Genomic DNA, 20,544 nt, shown 5'->3' on the forward strand with positions numbered 1-20,544 from the left:
ATTTACTGCAGTTAATTAATAAAATTCTTGATCAGATTAAGGACTTTTCTTCCCCTTCATGCTTAGTTTTCTAGGAACTCTTTTTTAAATAAATGATTGCTAATTTTTTGAGAGGTATTTTTATAAGTAATAAAATGATCATTTTTCCTTTGTTACTGTGGGAAATTTCTCTTATAGTTTTTCTAATATTAAATTGAGCTTATGTTTTGGACTACATCCAAATTGATCATGATCATATCTTTATTGTACACAGCTAGATTAAGGGTAAAAATAGTTTACTTAGGATTTTTGAATTTCTAATTAATGCAAGAGAATGGCCAGTCATTTCCCTTTTTTTTCCTTAAATTTTTAATCATCTTCGTTTAATCCTAGTAACATAGTTATATTGGCATCATATAATGAATTAGAATTAGGGACAGTTTTCCAATTTTTATTCTCTGGATAAACTGATATATAATTAAAATGACCTGCTTGTTAAATATTTGGGTTTGCTATAAAATACTATTCACTTCTTTTTAAGGTATAATTCTTAATTACCGATTACATTTATTTAACAAATTATATGGCAATTCAGATCTACTAAATCTTTTTAAGTGAGGTTTGGTAAGTTATGATTTTATATAAATTTATCCATATCATCTAAATTTTCAAACATTGCATAATGAGGTGTGTCTTTTCATACTGTATTTTAACATTGCCCATGGTATGTTAGTCTTTTCATACTACATTTTAATGTTTGTTATATCTAAATACATGTTCACTTTTTAATTACCAGTATTTTATAGCTGATAGGATTCTTTTCTGCTTTTCTACATTTCTTAAGTTGGATGCTTAGATGGCCCAATGACTGGAGAAAGCATTGTAGAAAGGTCACTTGGATTCAACCTTCTCCTGTTGCTTTCCTGGGGATCATTAATTTCAGGAATTCTTTTAAAAAATTTATTGATTGAGTTAATGGAGAGAGGGGAAAGGAGAGAAAGAGAAAGAGAGAGAGAGAGGGGAGAGATATCAATTTGTTGTTCCACTTATTTATGCGTTCACTGGTTGATTCTTGTATGTGTCTGGGAATCAAATTTTGACTGGGAATCAAAACCTGCAACCTTGGTGTGTCAAGACAATGCTCTGACCAACTGAACTACCTGGCCAGGGCCAGAGGTTCTTTATGTTCTTTCACATAGGATTGATTTTTCAACTGGTCTTGAAATTTTCTAAAAAATTAATTTGATGATTCCCCATACGAATTTTATTTCAACTTTAAGTTAAATAAGAACTATTGAACTAGGGATTTCTACCCAGTATGACTACAAAACTTTTGCTCTGAATCACTTAATTTCTAAATAGCAGATTTTTGTGTGCTATGTGTACTGTTGTGTGTGTGATTATTTTGTCACACTGATGCATAAAATTCACATACACACCAACAAAACTAACAAAGATCAACAAAATAGGAATCTGTGAGTGTATGTGTTGTAAGGTCATTAGTTCTCACAGTAGTATTTAGAAATATTCCATCTACATAGTTGTTTTTACTCTGAAGTTATGAAAATGGAGAGATTGAGAAATAATTTTTAAGGCACCACAACAAATTATGGTAAGAACCTGAGTTAATTTACTGATGTGCTCTTCACTTAGATTTTTAAACAGTCTTCTCTAAGAATCCCGTATATTTGTAATTAGCCAAAGTGTCTCCATTGTTGTTTCTAGGATTGATATTTGCTGGGTGGATAAAAGGAACTTCTTACTCAAGGGCGGTGAGTGCGCTCCATGTGCTTAGTGGCAGGACTACAGCCACAATGGCCCCCAGTGTTAGTTTATCAAGTCCCAGAATAAGAAGATCAGTAAGAAAACCACACACACACACACACACACACACACACACACACACACACACATATATATATACATATAATACTTCTTTCATACTTATACTTCTCCAAAACATAAGAAAGGACATTTTCTTACATGCTATTAGGAAATCTATAGCAAGATAGGGCAGTGGCTTAACTTTCTATATTTTGAAATAGAAAAAGTATCATTTTTATTCACTTTTTTATTTTTCAAAAAATACCGTTTTTAAATAACCATTCTGCCCTGGCTGGCATAGCTCAGTGGATTGAGTGTGGGCCTGCGAACCAAAGGATCACGGTTCAATTTCCATTCAGGGTACGTGTCTGGGTTGCAGGCCAGTTCCCAGTGGGGGACACAGGAGAGGCAACCATACATTGATGTTTCTCTCCCTCTCTCCTTCCCTTCCCCTCTAAAAATAAATGAGCAAAATCATAAAAATAAAATAAAATAAAGTAAATAACCACTCTGATGGAGATAAATTAAGCAAGAAAGGGCCACCCTACAAGTTAAAATGAGAAAGGTATTCATTCGCACATCTTTTAACAACCTCTTTAATGGGAGCCAGAGTGGTGTTCGCAGGGCTGACAGCTGAAGAACTTGCTTCCAGCACTGTGACCTGCGTCTGTTGTTTTCTGTGCCTGGCCCTTCAGATAATATCTAAAGATGTCTCCAGATCTGTGGTTCCATATAATCTAGGGTAACAGAATTACCTGGTCTCCGTCTCACTGTCTACAACCAGGGCTACTGGAACTGAAATCCTGAGAGCTTCTGATAAGATTAGATCCTGGTTAGCTTGGGGCAGATGCAGTGGTAAGAGGAGGGTAGAGGAAGATCGAACTGATTTGGTACCACAAAGTGTTTACTCAATGATTTATGGTTGGGAACTACTCATCTTGATTACATAAGTCACTAGGTAGGTTTCTTTGAGCTCAAGCAAACTGGATTTATCCTTCTGATATAGATGCAAATGAAGCTTAAAGACATCAACTTATTTTTAAGTTATGTATACCAGGTTAAATTGGTCAGCTAGAAATTGAAACATAAAATCATATAATGACTCAAAGTAATTTTCACTCATACCACTGGATTAGATGCATATGACAACCTGTTCCCCTGCGATGAGGTTAAGCAACAAACTACAGGCAACACCATTGCCACTGAATTCTCTTTTTCCAAAAACAAAAACAGCACTTGCTGGGCTCTGCTGGTTGTTTAGGAGACTGAACAAATCTTGGAGGATTCATTCTGTATTTCCCACCCTGTTCTCAGAAATGTAAACACATTGTGAAGATGTGGCTGGGAAACTGACTTAGAAAAGGTAGGAGGGATTACAGGTTTACATACTCGCATAAACCTGGGCACTGGCCTGCTCTGCGCTGAGAACAAGTGTTCTGCTATGATTTAATATGTAAAAGACATGGCGTTTGGCTGCCGCTTCAAATTAGTTAGAGTGTGTTTGGCTGCAAGTAACAGAAAACCCAATTCAGACTGGCTTAAGCAATAAGGGAGTAAAGCTATTATGCGGGCAAGAGCTGCAGCAGGCTCCACCTCTATTTCCCTCCAGTCCTCTGGGCTCTGCCCTTTCATGTGCATCATGTTTATCCTCAGGCTGGTAGCCAGATGGACTCAACAGTTCTGAACCTCTATCTTCCCACAACATAGAGAAAGACAACCTGCTTTTCTTTCTTTGGATAGTGTTTTTAGAAGACATGGGCAGAAATAATAATAATCTGAGAAGGTCCCAGCCAGCTTCCCCTCACCTCTCATCTGTGGAAGGCTTAACCAGGAGTTTTGAAATAACCACTGGTTAGAGGTAAGGCACAATCTTGGAGTTAGGAACAAGCGCTTTTACTGTGTTACTGAGACAGAATGGGGGAGGAAAGGAATAGATTCTGGGAAGATAATGTTTTCTCAATTTAAAATACAGTAGACTAGAAACTGGGTGCAACTTCTAGTAAACGCTGGACTTTAGGAACAGCTGTGCCATATTGAGAACTGATAGTTACTAGGCAGTGCGCCAAGCACCAAGTTCCAATACTCTCATTTAATTCTCATAATCTAAGGTAGGAACTATTATTGCCCTTGTTTCCCAGATGAGATTAAGACTTTTAGAGATTAGGCAACTTGCTCTAATTTACACAGTGAATTGGTAGCAGAATCCAGCAGCATAATGCTAGAACCCTTGATCATAACAGTTTTCTATCTCTTAGAGCAAAGTCCTCTGATTCAGGGGTCAGAGAACAAGATGTAACGAGTCATTTCATTTAATAAACAACACTATTCTGTTGAGGGATTTTCTTTGTAGTTAGCTATGCGGAGTATATTGTGGAGTCTGGTGAATCTAATGTTTTATTTTCAAAATGATAAAGTTGGGAAAACATTATAAACTCTTTCAGACAAAAGATATTTGTTTAAACATATATAAACAATAAGATATCACGGCAGCCAAACCTTTCTCCAGAGATTAAAAACTTAGTTTTCAAGGTGAAAAAAAATGAATACAAAAGAGATTACTTAGCAATTTAGTAGCTTTTATAAGGAAATCATATAACCTGGGAGAATATGTACAACTGAGGGACCAGGAGAAATTTGTAAAAAGAAAATGATGTCATTGGTTTGATAGAATGCTCCAAGACCTGTGTCCATCCTTCGTACAGAATCATTTAGTGGATGTGGGGACAAATTTATTGTGTGATGGAAAGCAATAGGTTACCAAAGATGATTTTTTTATTGTTTTAAAAAGTAGTTTAGAAACTGAACATGAGGCAAATTAAGGGAACACACAGCTATTGCATTATAAATGTTATTAACTATCTATTTTAGCTGCTGGCATGAAAACATAAATATTTGAAAATGTTTTCTTTTTCTTTTTTCTTTTGGCAAAGTAGGGCACTTAATTGTCTAGATGTTCTTAGAAATCTCAGTTGAATCCAGAAATCAATTTCAAAAGAGATGTTCTTTACCCCACTTTTTTTCATATGACACTTTCTATTTGTCCCTGAACAGGTTTTGTGAGAACAAACTCTGCCCATTCTATAGGCAGGTGGCTTCCCTGCTCTGCTGTTTTGGACCTTCAATCACTAGTGACACGCCTGCAGTCCACAAAGTCCTGGGTGTCTCTTTTAGCTATTATCATCTGAAAGACATCTAAAAGGGTTTTTCAGTGCTGGAGAGCATTAGGTTTCATTTCTTGCATTCCACAATGTAAGTGGAAAAGTTGATCCACACTGACATGAAGGGCTCAGTTCTGTACAAACTTTTTGTTTTTTCCACCAGGTATAATCCCTTTTTTCTCTATTATTTCTGTGGGGCTCAAGTTCATTTAAAAATTGTTGACTCTTTCCTAGAGACACATACTCCAGCAAAACTAAACATATCTCACTGAAATTGACAGCTACCAGCAAAAGCATGGCTATTTTAGTACCAGAGGCACATTAAGAAAACGATTGAACTTGCTAAGTAGCAAAATATAAAGGTACTGAGTGTATGGAGATCAAGAAGAGTAAGTCATCAACTTCTGTGTGTTTTTTTAAAATAAACTTACCATGCTTTTAAAGGAGCATTATTTTAATAAAACAATTCACAAATAAATACAAAACAAAAGGGCAAATACAGAGACATATTGCAAGTAAGCGTGCATACCAAAAAGGTAGGTGCAAATTAAACTGGAATATTCATGAGTCACAAATCATTGACAGTTTGAAATAATGCAAAGCAGCTTTATAAATGAGGTTAAGGCAAGGGACATCAAAGAAATGCATCACTAAATCAATAGCAATTTGATTGTGCATATACTTGTAAATTGCGGTTACAGTTTTTGTGACATGGGAGAAAAAATACTGTGTATCTGATGAAGGAGGAAAACACATAAATATTTTTTGCGTGTATTATATGTTTTTCAATTTGTCGTGTATTTTTGGAAACCAGCCAGGTAGAAAGTGGCTGGACATCATGACCCCCGCGCCCCTAGGACACAGTTTCCTTTTCAGAGGCTGAGTTTCAGGCTGCGCCTGGAGTGCCCTGGCTTGCTCTCCTAAACAGAATTCGATAGAAGCCGATTCCCACAGAGTTGCTTTTGAAAATAAAGGTTATTATCTGGCATACATGAACTGAGAGGATGTCTCAACTCTTAAATCCCTTCGTGACAAAATAACTTCCACTGGAGATGATATAGTTTTAATGCTTTCTTTTTTAACTTAGCAGAGAGTAGATGAATTCCAAATATAAGGACAATTGGTAAGATTCCTTGGAAATAATTTGAGATGTGAAATGCAGGCAACTTTGTAATTTAAATAAAAATTTTTTTATTTAGTTCAGCAAGTAATTTGTGACTGACTCTTTTGCTTCCCTGGCTTTGGGACATGTGCGAGGCCACACATGTATGTGAGCATGAAGAGATACTTGAAATGGGAGGACTTACAAGTGGAAGATTTGTATAGGGCCTGCCTTAACGTGGAGTTGTTTTCCATTAATTTTTCTCAGAAGTTTCTATTTTGGTTACTCCCGCCTGTAAGTTAAAACGTATTTCTCCAAGACGCTCGCTGTGTCCAGACCTTGACTGTGTCGGGTCTGTAGTCCAGGATGAGTGACGACATCGGTGACGTCACGTGAAAACCGTGGCACACAGTAGCACTGACTTTGGAAGAGGCTTGGGGATTGGGGTCTGTTCAGAAAGTTAATCTATATCATCTTTCTGGGCCATGTTTTAAGGCAGACATTTAGCTTCGGGAGGTGAGATTCAGATGTGGTATAATTAGAAAGAGAGAATTTTGAACTGTCTCCAATTGTCTGCTCTGTGAGGAAAGAAGCCGAGATGACTTCTATGCTATTAATAGTCAAGAATATCCATGACTTCCAAAAGCAGTGGCCTTGGTAATTTTTAAGATCTTTATGTGAAGTCTGAAATTATGGTTTGTCAGTATTGATTCAGCTCAAGGTGCGCATTACATTTGTAAACCATATCTTGTTATTTTGATTTCTAGCTAAAAATTTTTTTACTCTTAAAGTTATTAACCAATTGGATAGCAATAAGCAGCAAGTATTTCTATTACTCCTTTGAGCAAATGTTTTGTCATGATATAGAATAAGTCTCTTTAAGTTATCCACATTTCTTTTAAGTTGTTTAGCTACAGTATTTGATTTAATGACTGCCAATAGCAGGGGTCTATGTAGGCAAACCCTATTTCTCCTTTTTTGTAGCTCCACTTATCCCATCCCTGTATTGAGTTCTAACATTATTTTAGTTCCATTCAGTCATAAATACTGAAACTTTCTTGCCAAGAAGAATAATTTACAACACCTATATATTTGATTATTTTGATAAAGTCCTTCTTCATAATGTGTGTGTATATATTGCTTAATCTCTAAATTAAGATATAACATATTAGAATAGCCAAAGAATCCAGTCATTTTGGTTTTTTTTTCTTATAATCTATGACATGAGAGAAAAGTCTTTTTTTTTCTTTTTTAAAATGGGGAGATAATATATCCAATTTTGATTTCTATGGCAGGAAAGTGTCTGACTAGCCAGCGCCACCACTAAGTATTTCTTTTGCCATCCCCTCTGTCTAGGATCAAGAAGTTAGAGGGCCTGGGAGCTGTCATTTCTAGTAATTCAATATCAAAATGGAAAAAAGAATACAATAAAGGACTTAGCATTGATTCTGAATTACTTAACACTGACTTGCTGAATCCCAATGAAGTCTTGTGTAATCTTGCAAGGAAACAGTCTCTCTCAATCCTAAATGTCACTTTGGGAGACCCTTGGACCTCCTGCTCATTTTGCTATGTAAATAGAATTAATTTTATCTGGAAAGAGCAGTGGAGTGGCAGTTCAGGGACTTCTATTTCCTATTCTGCCACAAACTGCTGATATGAACTTGTACAAGGTACTTCAAATTCTTCGACTCCCTGTTTCCTTAATTATAAAAGGAGAGGTTGGCTTAGAAGTGGCAATTTTCAAATTCTGCCTCTGAAGCCCTAGGGCTGTGAGAAACCAGCAAATCTTGATGCATGAGGGGAGACTAGTTGGTGGAGCTCAGGCAAAGGTTGTGACTCTTTTTCTTCTTTGCATATTAATATCAACAACATTTAATTTGAGAAAAGGGAAATCACTATGAAGGTTTAAAAACATTGAGTTTAAAAACATTGAATTTAAAAAATAATGATTACTAGGAAATCTTATGGTGAGCTCATTTGGGTCTGCAATCTATTTTGTTCCATAACTATTCCAATGAATACTGAGGTGGCAAGAATGATTATGTTCTTAGTTTGTCCTTTTAAACAGAGGTTGTTAAAAAATTCCTAAAACCTTATGAAAGAGAGGCTTAAAAAAGACAAAATGAAAGGTGAAATCTTAGTAAGATTTTAACTAAACTTATACGTGGCATCAAGTCAACTATCAAGCACGGCATTCACCTCTCGGCCAGGCCTGCCTGTTCACTGGCTGCCTTGCTGCAGGCCTCCAGGGCAGTTTAAATGAATGGTGCCCCTGAAGTCCAGTAGTGCACCACCTGCATGGCTATTGCCAGCTTGACTTATTTTTGTTTTAATTGTCAAAGCTATTTTATTTTATTTTTAAAAATTATTTCATTGTTGTTTAGTTACCGTTGTCTGCATTTACCTCCCACCACTGTCCCCAAACCCAGCCATCCCCACCTCCCTCCCGTGATTCCAGCCCCCTTTGGTTTTGTCCATGTGTCCTTTATAGTTGTTCCTGGAAACCCTTCCCCCTTCCTCCCAGTATCCCCTCCCTCCTCCCCTCTGGTTATTGCCAGTTTGTTCTTAATATCAATGTCTCTGGTTATATTTTGCACACTTGTTTGTTTTGTTGATTAGGTTCCAGTTAAAGGTGAGATCATATGGTATTTGCCAGCTTGACTTCTTAGCTACTTGTCTTTTAAGATCTACTTCATAGATCTTAAGGCGGTCCACACCCTATTACCACTTCTTTTCTTCAAGAGTTAAAAAAAAAAAAAGAATGAATCACTCTGTGCTGTCAGGGGATTTTGATTTTAGCCTTGTCTGGAATACTTAACATATTATATTATAGTTAATTGTATTTGGATGCCCATTTTCCTTACTAGGTCTTGAGCTTTTAGAAGTCAGGGGCTGGGTCTTAACTGTATTTGAATTCTTTTTTTAAAAATATTTTTATTTATTTATTTTTACAGAGAGGGGAAGGGAAGGAGAAAGAGTCAGAGAGAAACATAAATGTGTGGTTGCCTCTCATGTGTCCCCTACTGGGGACCTGGCCAGCAACTCAGGCATGTGATGTGACTGGGAATCCAACCGGCAACCCTTTGCTTCACAGGCCCATGCTCAATCCACTGAGCTACACCAGGGCTGTACTTGAATTCTTAATCCAGCACTAGTCCTGGGACTCTGAAATACTCCAGATAAGCATTCTTTGAAAAAATTACACAGTGGTAAGTTTTTAAACAAATTATCCATATAATTATTATACTCAAGGGATATTCTTTCAAGACCTTAATAAAAATAGTAGCCCTCTCTTTTTGCCATATGTATATTCAACCATTCAATTAATTACAACAAATATTGTGTTGACTGCGTGGTATTCTACATTGAAGGCTGTGTCATGTGTAAGCCTCATGCAAGGAACAGGTGAATTAGTAAGACCCGTACTCTTCATGATTAAAATATTAAACAGTACATGATTAATGATATATTATAAGCATGATGAAAGTGCTTTGAAAGCTCTAAGGATTTGGGAATTAATTGAAGAATTGTACATCGAATCAGCACTTGGTTTGGGGGAACAGTGGGATTGCAGGCAAAAATACAGAATGGGCCAAGGGCGAAGTGGAACATTGTAGGGAAGGGGTTCCATTAGGCATAAAAACGACTATGCATTAGATTAGCAGTTGTACAGATTTTGCAGTAGTTGGGGTGAGGCTGGAAAATTAAACAGAAAACTTATTTAAATGCCACACTAAAGATTTTGGCATTACTTCCATGGAAAATTGGAACTCATCTAAAGAGAATCAAAAGAAGAAAAACTCTGGCTTACAAAGCTTAGTCTGGTAGTAGTGTCATGCAGAGGATTTGAAAGGTAAACATCTAAGACGTGGAAAATAGTCCAAGCAAAAGATGCTCTGAGGACTTGGTCCATGAGATGGCTGTTGGGGGGAGGGTTGGGAGGAAGATAGACTAAAAGATAAAAAAATTAAAATCCTCCTGAAATACACCGAGTAGAGGACATGGAAGAGGTCTTGTTTACAAAGATTATTACGCAAATCTTCAACTTGCTAATACTCATTTTCAACACCTTTGATGCCTTCAACATTATTTAAACTACCAAAGAAATTAAGCATTAGTAATATTTATGGTTACTTTACACTGAGGTGGTAATGTTATTCCTGCACCTGTTGTCACATGTGTCATGAGGTAATCAATCTTTCAAGGGTCTTATTCACAATTCCAACCAATGCCTTCAGTGTTGCACCTTTCCTATTTCAGGTTCAAGCCTCGAAGTTTCTTAACAGCTTGAAACAGTTAAAACCACCCATGCTGATAACATTTGTGAATTCAGGACACTGTCTTTAGTACAAAGCTAAGGTATCGTCTAATCTTTTTTTTTAAGTGATTGTACACTATAACTTACCTGTGAACGTTTGACTTAGAATTTCCTAAATGCTAAATGGGGGTGTCATCTTAAATTTTAAAGGAGTAAATCCAGGATCAGTGGTCTTGACACAAGATCCAAAGATGGGGATGTGCCTGAGGGCCCAGGAGAGATGTTCTGGAGAAGAAGCAGGAACGTACTCGGAGCGATGTGCCTGCTAAGTGAGGACAGCTAGGCTCTGTTGCATATTGGCGGCAGACTGGGTCTGGAGTGGGCATTGGTTTGCAGGAGGAAAGGAGGTGGAAGAAGAGAAGACAGGATGCCTCAGGGAGCCTCAGTCCCCCTTCTCTCAGTTATTTCCCAGTCCCTCCTCACAGAGGACTCTGGGTACATGCCCTCCACTCTTCCTTTAGAGGACTTGCTCCCCTCAGACCTTGAGAACTGGCTGGTTGGGTGACGAGGTAATTTGAGGAATCTTTTTCTTAGTAATATACTCAGAAGTTGAATCACCTGTCATCTATCTAGACTTGAATCTTATTTTTGGGTGAGAGATCATATAACCCTTAATGTTTTTTAAGCCTCCACTAAAGGATATATAACACATAGAACTCTGGAATCCAAGTTTTGTTTGTTTGTTTACTATGTGACTTGAAAGCATCATTTATTAAAAGTGCAATTTATGTGCAGAGCACTGTACAGGATTTAAGTGATGTATGCAGGTAGAAACTATTCTTACACTCCATAACATTCTGATGGTTTTGTAATTGAATGCTAATAATACAGGCTATCTTGCTTGAATAAGCAAATTTGAATTGATCAAAATTGCTTGTATACATCAATTTTCTCAAATATTTTATTGTTGTTTCTAAACAAGTAGTCAATACTTAAAAATCCCTATGGAGCATTTATATTATTTTTTTAGAGAGAAGGAAATAAGCAATGGGCTGATTAAAACAAAATTCAGGATGATATTCTTTTAACTATGGAGAAAGGAAGGGAAGAGGAATGGATTGGGGAAAGGCTCAAGAATCTGGTGCTGGGAACTGACTTATCTACCTTATTTACTCACCTGTGCATTTTACATATATGCTATAAATTATTTTGAATTAATTTAATATTTGATAAGATTATTTAAAGGAGAAAATACAAGACATGGTTCAAATAATGGTAATGAAATCATTATGTTTTAAATGTTAGGGCTGTGGAATGAAGCAATTGAGCAAAGTGTCCTGAGTTTTCTATTCCAACCTATCACATCAATAGGATACTAAGTAGTGTAGGAGGAAGAGAAGTGTAAGAACAGAAAAAGATACGTGCACAGGTTTCCAGGGAATTCCAGCTCTTGCTGGGTCTTCTTGTCTGAGTGGGACTGGCTGTGCACGCAGCCCTTGTAAGACACTGAGCCCTGCTTTGCACAGGAAAAGCCCGCGGCGACTGTCGCGACTGGGAGCTTTGCAGGGTCCTTCCTGGAGATCAGATAAAAGCAAAGCAATTCCACGGCCCGATATCAATCAGTTGTCTTTATTTTCAAGAATATTCCCATGGCATCATCTTCTCTCAGAATTCTAGATTAATATTTACTTACTGAACAACACTAGTAGGAGACCAGGAGGGGCAGAGAACTGATACCATTCTTGAAAATACCCAGTAGATGGATCAGCGAGGTCTATTTCCTCAGGAATTCACTTCGTCCTTAGTTTGTGTTTGTTTCTTTTCTTCCAATTCAATCTTTGTTCTTTCTGGCAACCATATTTGGTCCGAAGAGTTGGGAAAAAATGCCCTAGGCTTTTTATGAAGTGGAGTTCTAATTCAGACTGAATTAAAAGTAAACTCCACACCCTGGGTACCTGCAGGACCTTGGGTTTCTTCAACCTGAAATGTGGCTGAAGCAGTAGCCTAGAGGTGAAAAAGCTTCTAAATCCCCTTATCACTCAAAGCCTATAATCTCTTTGTGTTAACCAAGTATACACAAGAATGGTAACAGAACTTCCAGGTTCCCAGTCAAGAAATCTCTACCTCAGATAAGAATTGGGCTCTTTGGGTTTACTCTGAAGCACGAAACATTTGAAACCCAAAGGCACCATTTGGGATGTTGTTTATTTTGGTGACCAGATAGAGTCCTTTGTTTTGTAAAAGCCACATGCCCATTTTGCCTTCTTGGGAAATTTTTGTTCTAGCACCCTATAATTATTTGCTCCCAAACTTCATATCTTTTGTTTGAAGCATCTACAAATACAAGTAGTTGTTTAACTAATTTTCTCTTGAGCTTAATTTGGCAATTATCAAATCACATTTATCAATACAATGACTGAATCAGATGTGACCCAGACGTCAACATTTTAAAAAGCCTCTGTAACGTTTCCTATTATTTGAAGTTATAGTAGATACAAGCAAAAGCTTGATTGGATCAATAAGAAACAAAAACGTACTCCCCTCTGTCATTTCAAAGTCATCTATTAAAACAACTCAAATATAAAACTCAACTGTGTTGGAATACAAATAGAACAGCATAATGAGGCTTATGTTTGAAAATGCAAAGAGCATTTTGCAAAGTATTTTAGGGAGAATTAATCTAATTCTAACTATTAATATTCTTCCATCGTTTGATTTTCATTCTTGTACATGTGGAGGACATAAACAATGCTATTTAAGGTTTATAATTCGCTCTCTCTCCCCTTCCTGCCTCCTGTCCCCTTACTCTCCTCTCTTTTTCTCATTCTAGTGTTGATATCTCTTGCTGTGTGGTGAATCACTTTAAGTGAACTAGATTTGTCTTTTCTTAGACATATGAAGCTGATGTAAATGAATATTCAAAAGATATAGAGGACCTAGCAAGAATAATTCTAGAAATTATAATAGGTTAGGTGAACTCATACTTAATTAGGTTCTTGGTGTGTATGCAGTGTATTATTAATGACCACTTATTTACTCAGAAACCATGTTTGTTTTTGGCAAATTAATTTTATGCTGTGATGTGGAATAAATAACACTTAGCTTTCTGTAACTGTTGCAGAGGCACTGGTAATATTGTATCACATGTTATGCTTAATGGCCACCGCAGAGGCTACACAGAAATATGTACAATGGCCAAATCATAGCCTCCTTTTGCCTTTACTATTTCTTAACTTTCCTAACACTAGAAAATACCAATGGAAACTTAAAAATCGTTGCATATGGCTAGATCTCAAAGTTATTTTTTGCCGTCCTTGTAAGGAATACTGCATGGCTTATATGTCTTGATATCCATGTACAGAAAGTGACATCTACTGGAGAAAGCAGAACTGAATATGTGCTTTCTAAACTGTTTTCCTGCTGAATTTCCAGAGAGGTTGCACCATCCTCAAGATTATCCCAAACTCCTAAAACAAAGAAAGATTTCACGTAGCTGTGTGATGTACAGCCTGGACTATTTCGGTTATAGTTTTTCAAAGATGCCTTTTGGGGAAACGTTTTTATGAGGGCCACACAAATTATCTCATAGGAACTGCTGTTGAAGACTTTTGAAAAACGCAATGGTTAGCACGTTACCGGTGGGGTGAAATTGAGGTTCTAAATAACCACAAACCACTGAGAAATGGATTTGAATAGAACTGCACTGTAACAAATAGTCTGAAACATTTTTGGAAAATGTGTAACTTCTTTATATGGTCTGGAAATAGGAATTGTAAAGGCAAGTGTGGGATTAAAATATGTCATTTTCTCACATAAAAGGCTTCCCTGCGCCACTTTGGAGCCTAGCCATTTTTATTTGTTCATGTTAAAGGTATGTGTTTAACCCCACGATCTAATCAACCCCTGTTCTGAGGCCATCAGGGGGTACCGCCTAGCTGTGTTTCACTCCTGGTCGAATCTGAGAAATGGCCTGAAGCCCTGAAAGACAGAAATTACATCAGCTTCTTTCTTGTGACAAGAATTCCCAATCTTTAAGTAATCACTCTTTTTTAAGGAAAAGAAAGGCTTTTATCTTAACGAAAGTTACTGTGATAGCCAAGACTGTGATGTGAGTTCAAGGCCATTGCCAGACTAGGGCAGTGCCTACAAGTTCTATCCCTGTGGTTCTGGCCTATTACCTGTATGATATTCCCAAGGCTGCTTCTAAGTTTAGGTGCTGCTGTACTATAGTAGAAAATCTGTAGTTCGTCAGATTTTCTACCTCTAATTGTGATTATCATTAACAATTTTTTTCTTTTTGTAACGATGCTCTTGCACTCCCTCTGCTGGTCTTGCCAATTAGCAAAGGCTTGACCCAGGGGATGACTGGGAGAACTGGTGCTGTTTTGTGTTGGAACCTGGTAAGAAAGTCATGTGGATTAGCCTTCCTATGAAACAGAGGCCAAGGGAAAATTTGCTTGTAGGTGGTGGAAACAAAAAGCATGATTATTTTATGCTTTTAAGAAAGAATTTAATGAAGTGGACAAATTCACAAATCTTAAAAACGTGTCTATCTTCTCAAAACAATATAATCAATGATCCATACTCGATGAAAATGCGTATTATTTGGCAAAAGGTGTATTTTCCTGTAAGGTGTATCAGTTTTCTATCTCCGCGTTTACACACTGGGAAGTTAAATGAAAGCTTGCCTGGCTTTGTTGGTAGGACTGCGAACCCCAATTAGATACGGAGCTGTCCAGTGGATCGCTCGCCACATCCCCGAGTTCCATTATGGAGTCACACAGAGCATGACAGCACTTGGCAAATCCCAGGCCTAATCATAGCATCGTGAAGCGACTTTGGGAAGGTACATTACCAGGCAATTAGGACCCATTTAATAAATTACCCCTTACGGAACACTTTGAACCCTAGTGGTCTGAAGAGGTTAATGCACCTCTCACAACTGAACGCTACTCACTTTCCAGGGCTAACTTCAAGGCCATGGTTAATCCAAACCTTCTTCTCATCAATGGCCTCTTACTCTTGAGCCACTTCGGTAGAGTCTGCCACCCTCAGTAAGCCCACGTGCTCGCATCTCCGCCGGCGCATTTCACATGCTTCATTTCCTTACGGCTGAGTCCGCTGGGCAGAGTGTTCAAGAGACCACAGGACTCTGTGCGACCCACGAACTGCCTCTGACTTTCATGCCTTCTATTTGGAGTCTTTCTGTTTTTCTTGTTTATAGAGAGTTTTAACTTCTGAGTTTAGTTTAAATGTTACATCTGATGTACTACACATCCTTCAAAATTGTTGAGTATCGGCCATATTTTAAATGAATCTAATACACAAATGTAGGCTTTGGAATATTATTACATTTGGAAAAAACCCACCATAGATGTGTATTTGTAAATTGGAACCTTAACAGTAAAATACATTTAAAATATAACTGTAAGGGAGAAAAAGTGTTGTTTGATTCTAGAATATAATTAGACTTTTATTTTAAGTTTTTTAAATAAATTCAACTTGAGTTTTTGGAATGAAAATGCTGATGAAACAGCAGTACTTTTATTTAAAAAGATACTCAAGAAATGGAATTGAAGTAGATAGAAATATAAAAATGTTCCCACCAACAATGCACTCGAGTTCCCATTTCTCCAAGGCTTTGCCAGCACTTGCTGTTTGTTGATTTATTGATGATGGCCATTCTGACAGGTGTGGGGTGATATCTCATTGTGTTTTAATACTCATTTATCTGGTAATTAGTGATGTTGAGCATCCTTTCATATGTCTGTTGTTCATCTGTATGTCCTTTTCGCAGAAGTGTCTATTCAGTTCTTTTGCCCATTTCTTGATTTTTTTTGGTGTTGAGCTTTGTAACTCCCTTATATATTTTGAATATTAAGCTCTTATTTGATGTATGAGTGAATATGTCTTCCCATGCAGTTGGTTGGATTTTCATTTTGTTGATGGTTTTCTTTGCTGTGCAAAAGCCTTTTGGTTTGATCTTGTTCCATTTGCTTATTTTTTCTTGCCCAAGTTGATATATCAGAAGAAATATTAAGACTTGGAAGCAGCCCAAGTGCCCATCAGTAGGTGAGTGGATAAAAGAGCTGTGATACATTTATACAATGGAATACTACTCAACCACAAAAGGAGAAAATCTTACCTTTTGCAACAGCATGGATGGACCTGGAGAGCGTTATGCTAAGTAAAATGAGCCAGTCACAGAAAGACAAATACCACATGATTTTACTCATATGTGGAATTTAATCAACAAAATAACAAAGTGGAGACAGACTCATGGACACAGAGAATAGACTGACAGCTGTCAGAGGGGAGGGGCCTGGGGGGCTGGGTGAGAAGGGTGAAGAGATTAAGCAAAGAAAATAAAAACAGAGACTCAGACAAGAGCATTGTGATTGCCAGAGGGAAGGGTGACTGGGGGAAGGTAGAACAGGGTAAAGGAGGCATAAATGGTGATAGGAGACTTGGGCTGGTGAACACACAGTACCGTATACAGATGATGTGTTGTAGCATTGTACACCTGCAACCTGTGTAATTTTATTAACCAATGTCACTGCAATACATTCAATTAAAAATATATAAAAAGTGCCTTCCAAACATATCCCACAAAATACTGTGTTTGCAGGTACCACTGCTAAAAGCAACTTGACTCACTTCTTAATGTTGGAGCATTTCATTTTATTTTCTAATTTTTGGCTTTCTTAACAAAATCCTCACAAAGGGTGTGAGCAAATTTTATCTTCTCCATCCAGCATTCCTGAACAGAGACCACTTTCCCCTGTTTGAATTCCTTTCGTGACTTCTGTGTGGACAAAAACTTAGTATTTATTGTAATCATCTATGCATTGTGATTCTGTTTCCATAAGCTTGTACCCAGCCTCTATGATTCATTTATAAGCTTCTTGGAGTTAGAAGCCACACCTTATTCATCTCCTGTAACTCAAAGCCATGGGTAGAATAAACATTCAAAAAATGTTTAGAAGTCATGACGATTTGATCGTACCTTACAGGCATGTCGTCCCGCAGACCAGTGACATGTTGTAGCAGTGTTTCCTTACACTCCCATAAGGAACAAAGACGATGCTTGGAAATCCAACTTCCCCTTGAATCTATAGTGTTACTATAATGGCTGTGTAGGGTCTGAAAGTCTTGTGCATTTGTACTGTAGAACTTGATTCTTATCTGAATTTTAAAAAATTACCAGGCCAAAGGTGTGACAAATTCTTTAGCATGTCGTAGTTTCTGAGGTTTGTGGAAAGACCTGAGTTCGGTGTAGCGCACTAGATGAGGTGTGCTGTTAGATGTGACTTCCCTGGTTGTATTTGGGAAGCGACCTCTACTTCCACAGCAGAGTTGGAAATCAAAAGTGAACTACTATTTTTTGATCGCTGGTAAGTAGACATTAAAAAAAAACAAAGATTACATCTTTCTCCATTCATATTTAGAAGGACCTTAAATTGACTGTTCCATCTATAGTCCAAACATTACCATGGGCAATACTCCCTCTTATTTTTGCCTGTTGCATTATTCACACTAATGCCAGAGCAGATTTATTAATACTGGTCTTCAAATGACATTATTCTGCATACACTGAGAACTTATATCCTGAGTGATAAAAATAGCACAGGTGGAAGGAAATCACATTGTCTGTTGCATTTTCCCTTCTAGGATTTCTAAATGTACCCAAACTGTCGATAAGCAAACATTTACTGAACAACCGCTGTGTTTGAATGCTGCATCCTGCAGATAAAGAATTCTGAGAAGAGTTCCCTTCTTCAAAGAGCCCAGAGACTACCTGAGACAGGACTGACATATAAGAAACACCAGCAAACGTAACGACACTCTATAATTACATATTAAATAATACGGCACAAACTCTTCCTGCTATAGACGTGCTACCACTCTGGGAACCACTAGATATGTAGTCACTGGGCACTTGAAACATGGTTATTGTGACTTCAGAGTGCTGTAAGTGTAGAATAACACTGAATTTCCAGCACATAGCAAGACAAAGGGAACATAGACTATATTATTAGCAATTTAAAAATACTGATTATATGTTGAAGTAATATTTTGGATATATTGAATTAAATAAAAATATTCTTAACATTAATTTGACTTGGATTTAATTTTTTATTTGTTTTAACCTGGCTATAGAAATTTTTAAATGATAGATGTGACCCACCTCATAGTTTTGTTGGACTGCTGTATGCTTTCAGAGAATGGGCTTAGCAAGAAATGATGAAAAATCTGAAAAAGGCGAAAGATTTATACGATCTGAAGAGAAATCAGAGGGGAGAGGGAAGGGAATTTAAGGGGGAAAAAGGGGAGGGATTTGGAGAAGCAAATATGAAGGACACAGGGATGAGAACTGGGAGGGGGTGGAAATGGGAGGGAGGTGGGGAGCACAGGGTGGGGGGGCTGGGATGGGAGAAACAGGCAAAAAACTGTACTTGAAAAATAACTAAATAAAATAAAAGATTTAAAGACAAAAAAATCTGAAAAAGTAGAAAGAATGGGTGAGGTCTTGGTTTGGTACAGAAGGATACATGCATAGGCTTTGAAGTAGGAAATAAGAGAAGGGTAAGTGTGTTTATGGGTAGGAGAATAAGGGAAATGAACAGATATAGAACGGTAGGTGTTGGGAACCAAAGGTTTACTTTATTACTTTAGGTAATAGTGTGGAGTGTTCAGTTATTTTATAAAGGGTAAAAAATTCTTGAGTATTTCATCTACCAATAAACATAGTTACCAACTATTAAGTGTCTGGAACATAAAATCTGCATACCTCCACACATCACAACAGTCACAAAGGAAAACTTTTATGATATCTATTTCCCAGATGAGGACACTGAGACTTGGATCGGCTCAGAAACTTAGTGAATGTCATAAAACGAGGAAGGAACTGAAATCTCAGTGTGTCTGACCCCACATCTGTGCTGAAGACAGATTTCTCATGAAGTTAATAAAACTTTACACCTCTGGTCCCACATGTGTACAGAGCCCTTTCGTGGGAGCTGCTCAAGTACCATATTCCCTTGGTCATACGTGTTTGGAAAACTTACCAAGTTAACCCACTTTAACCTTCATCAGGTAGGAGGGCCCTCTGTTTCCGTTCCAGCTTCCCTCCAGCCATGGCTTCCTTCATGTCAGGCAGTGGTAGCTCGGCGTGTTGCGGCATCTGGCTAAAGGGAGAGTTCAGTTGACTACACACTTAGCTCGGCCTTAGTGGGTTATTTGTGTGTTTCACAGTTACTTTAACGTGGAGTGAAGTTCTTTTTCCTAGCCCTCCCAGGGTACGAAGGGCTGCCCTGGGGACTTCACTGCCCGCTCCGCCAGATCACCTCGGGTCTTGATCAGAGGCGCGGAGCCGGTGGTCAACCCGTAGTTTTAACTTGCCCTGTGGCACTGGAGGCAGACGGGTGTGGAAGAAAAACGAAAAGACTTTAAATGTGAAGAGCCAGAACTAGTTTGTGGGATAGCCTTCCAATCCCCTGATACGGAAAACTGTAAACAAAGAATTCAATTCTCATGAAAATCTAGTCAAAATGGAATGTACTCAGTTGAACAGTTTATGCAATTATATAATAAGGCACATTAATTTTTTGATGTGATTCATGTGAGACAGAAACTTAAGGATTCCTGTGTTTTCTTTCAGACACAAACTTGTAGGAGGACTTTGAACAATGAGATGGCCATGTGGAGGTACCTGTTTACGCACCCCAACGCATGGTTTTTTGTTTGGGCCAATCCGATGCGCCCGCACAGATCCTGGTGGTTTCAGATGAAGTCACATGTCAAACCTGCTGTCAACAGACCCAAATGGACAGAAGCTTGTCTAAGTTATTAATAATAAAAATAGTATTCGGTAGTATACTTTACAAAAGAATACATTTTCTTTTTTGTTTACTATAGCTTTATTGTCATATTAAAAAGTTTGCATCCCTCGCTGGTGTGGCTCAGTGGATTGAGTGCTGGCCTGTGAACCAAAGGGTCACAGGTTCAATTCTCAGTCAGGGCACATGCCTGAGTTGCGGGCCAGGACCCCAGTGGGGGGTGCATGAGAGGCAACCACACATTGATGTTTTTCTCCCTCTATTTCTCCCTCCCTTCTGCTCTCTAAAAACAAATAAATAAAATATTTTTTAAAAACCTTGCAGCCAAAAAAGTAGTGTTTTCGAGGAGGTGTTAGTTAATGAATGGAAACATTGTATGAT

General features: G+C 37.8%; 1 long non-coding RNA gene across 1 annotated transcript; it reads left to right on the forward strand.

Annotated features, from left to right (window-relative positions):
• Window positions 1-9,212: 9,212 nt before the first annotated feature.
• On the forward strand, window positions 9,213-20,139 carry LOC128627486 (uncharacterized). Its single transcript, XR_008391664.1, has 3 exons — window positions 9,213-9,275; window positions 10,327-10,425; window positions 19,986-20,139. It is a non-coding gene; the product is annotated as an uncharacterized LOC128627486 (long non-coding RNA).
• Window positions 20,140-20,544: the final 405 nt, after the last annotated feature.

The sequence above is a fragment of the Artibeus jamaicensis genome, unplaced genomic scaffold, assembly GCF_021234435.1.
Source record: "Artibeus jamaicensis isolate MK-2021 breed Jamaican fruit bat unplaced genomic scaffold, CSHL_Jam_final contig_1132, whole genome shotgun sequence".
In the NCBI taxonomy this organism is placed as follows: Eukaryota; Metazoa; Chordata; class Mammalia; order Chiroptera; family Phyllostomidae; genus Artibeus; species Artibeus jamaicensis.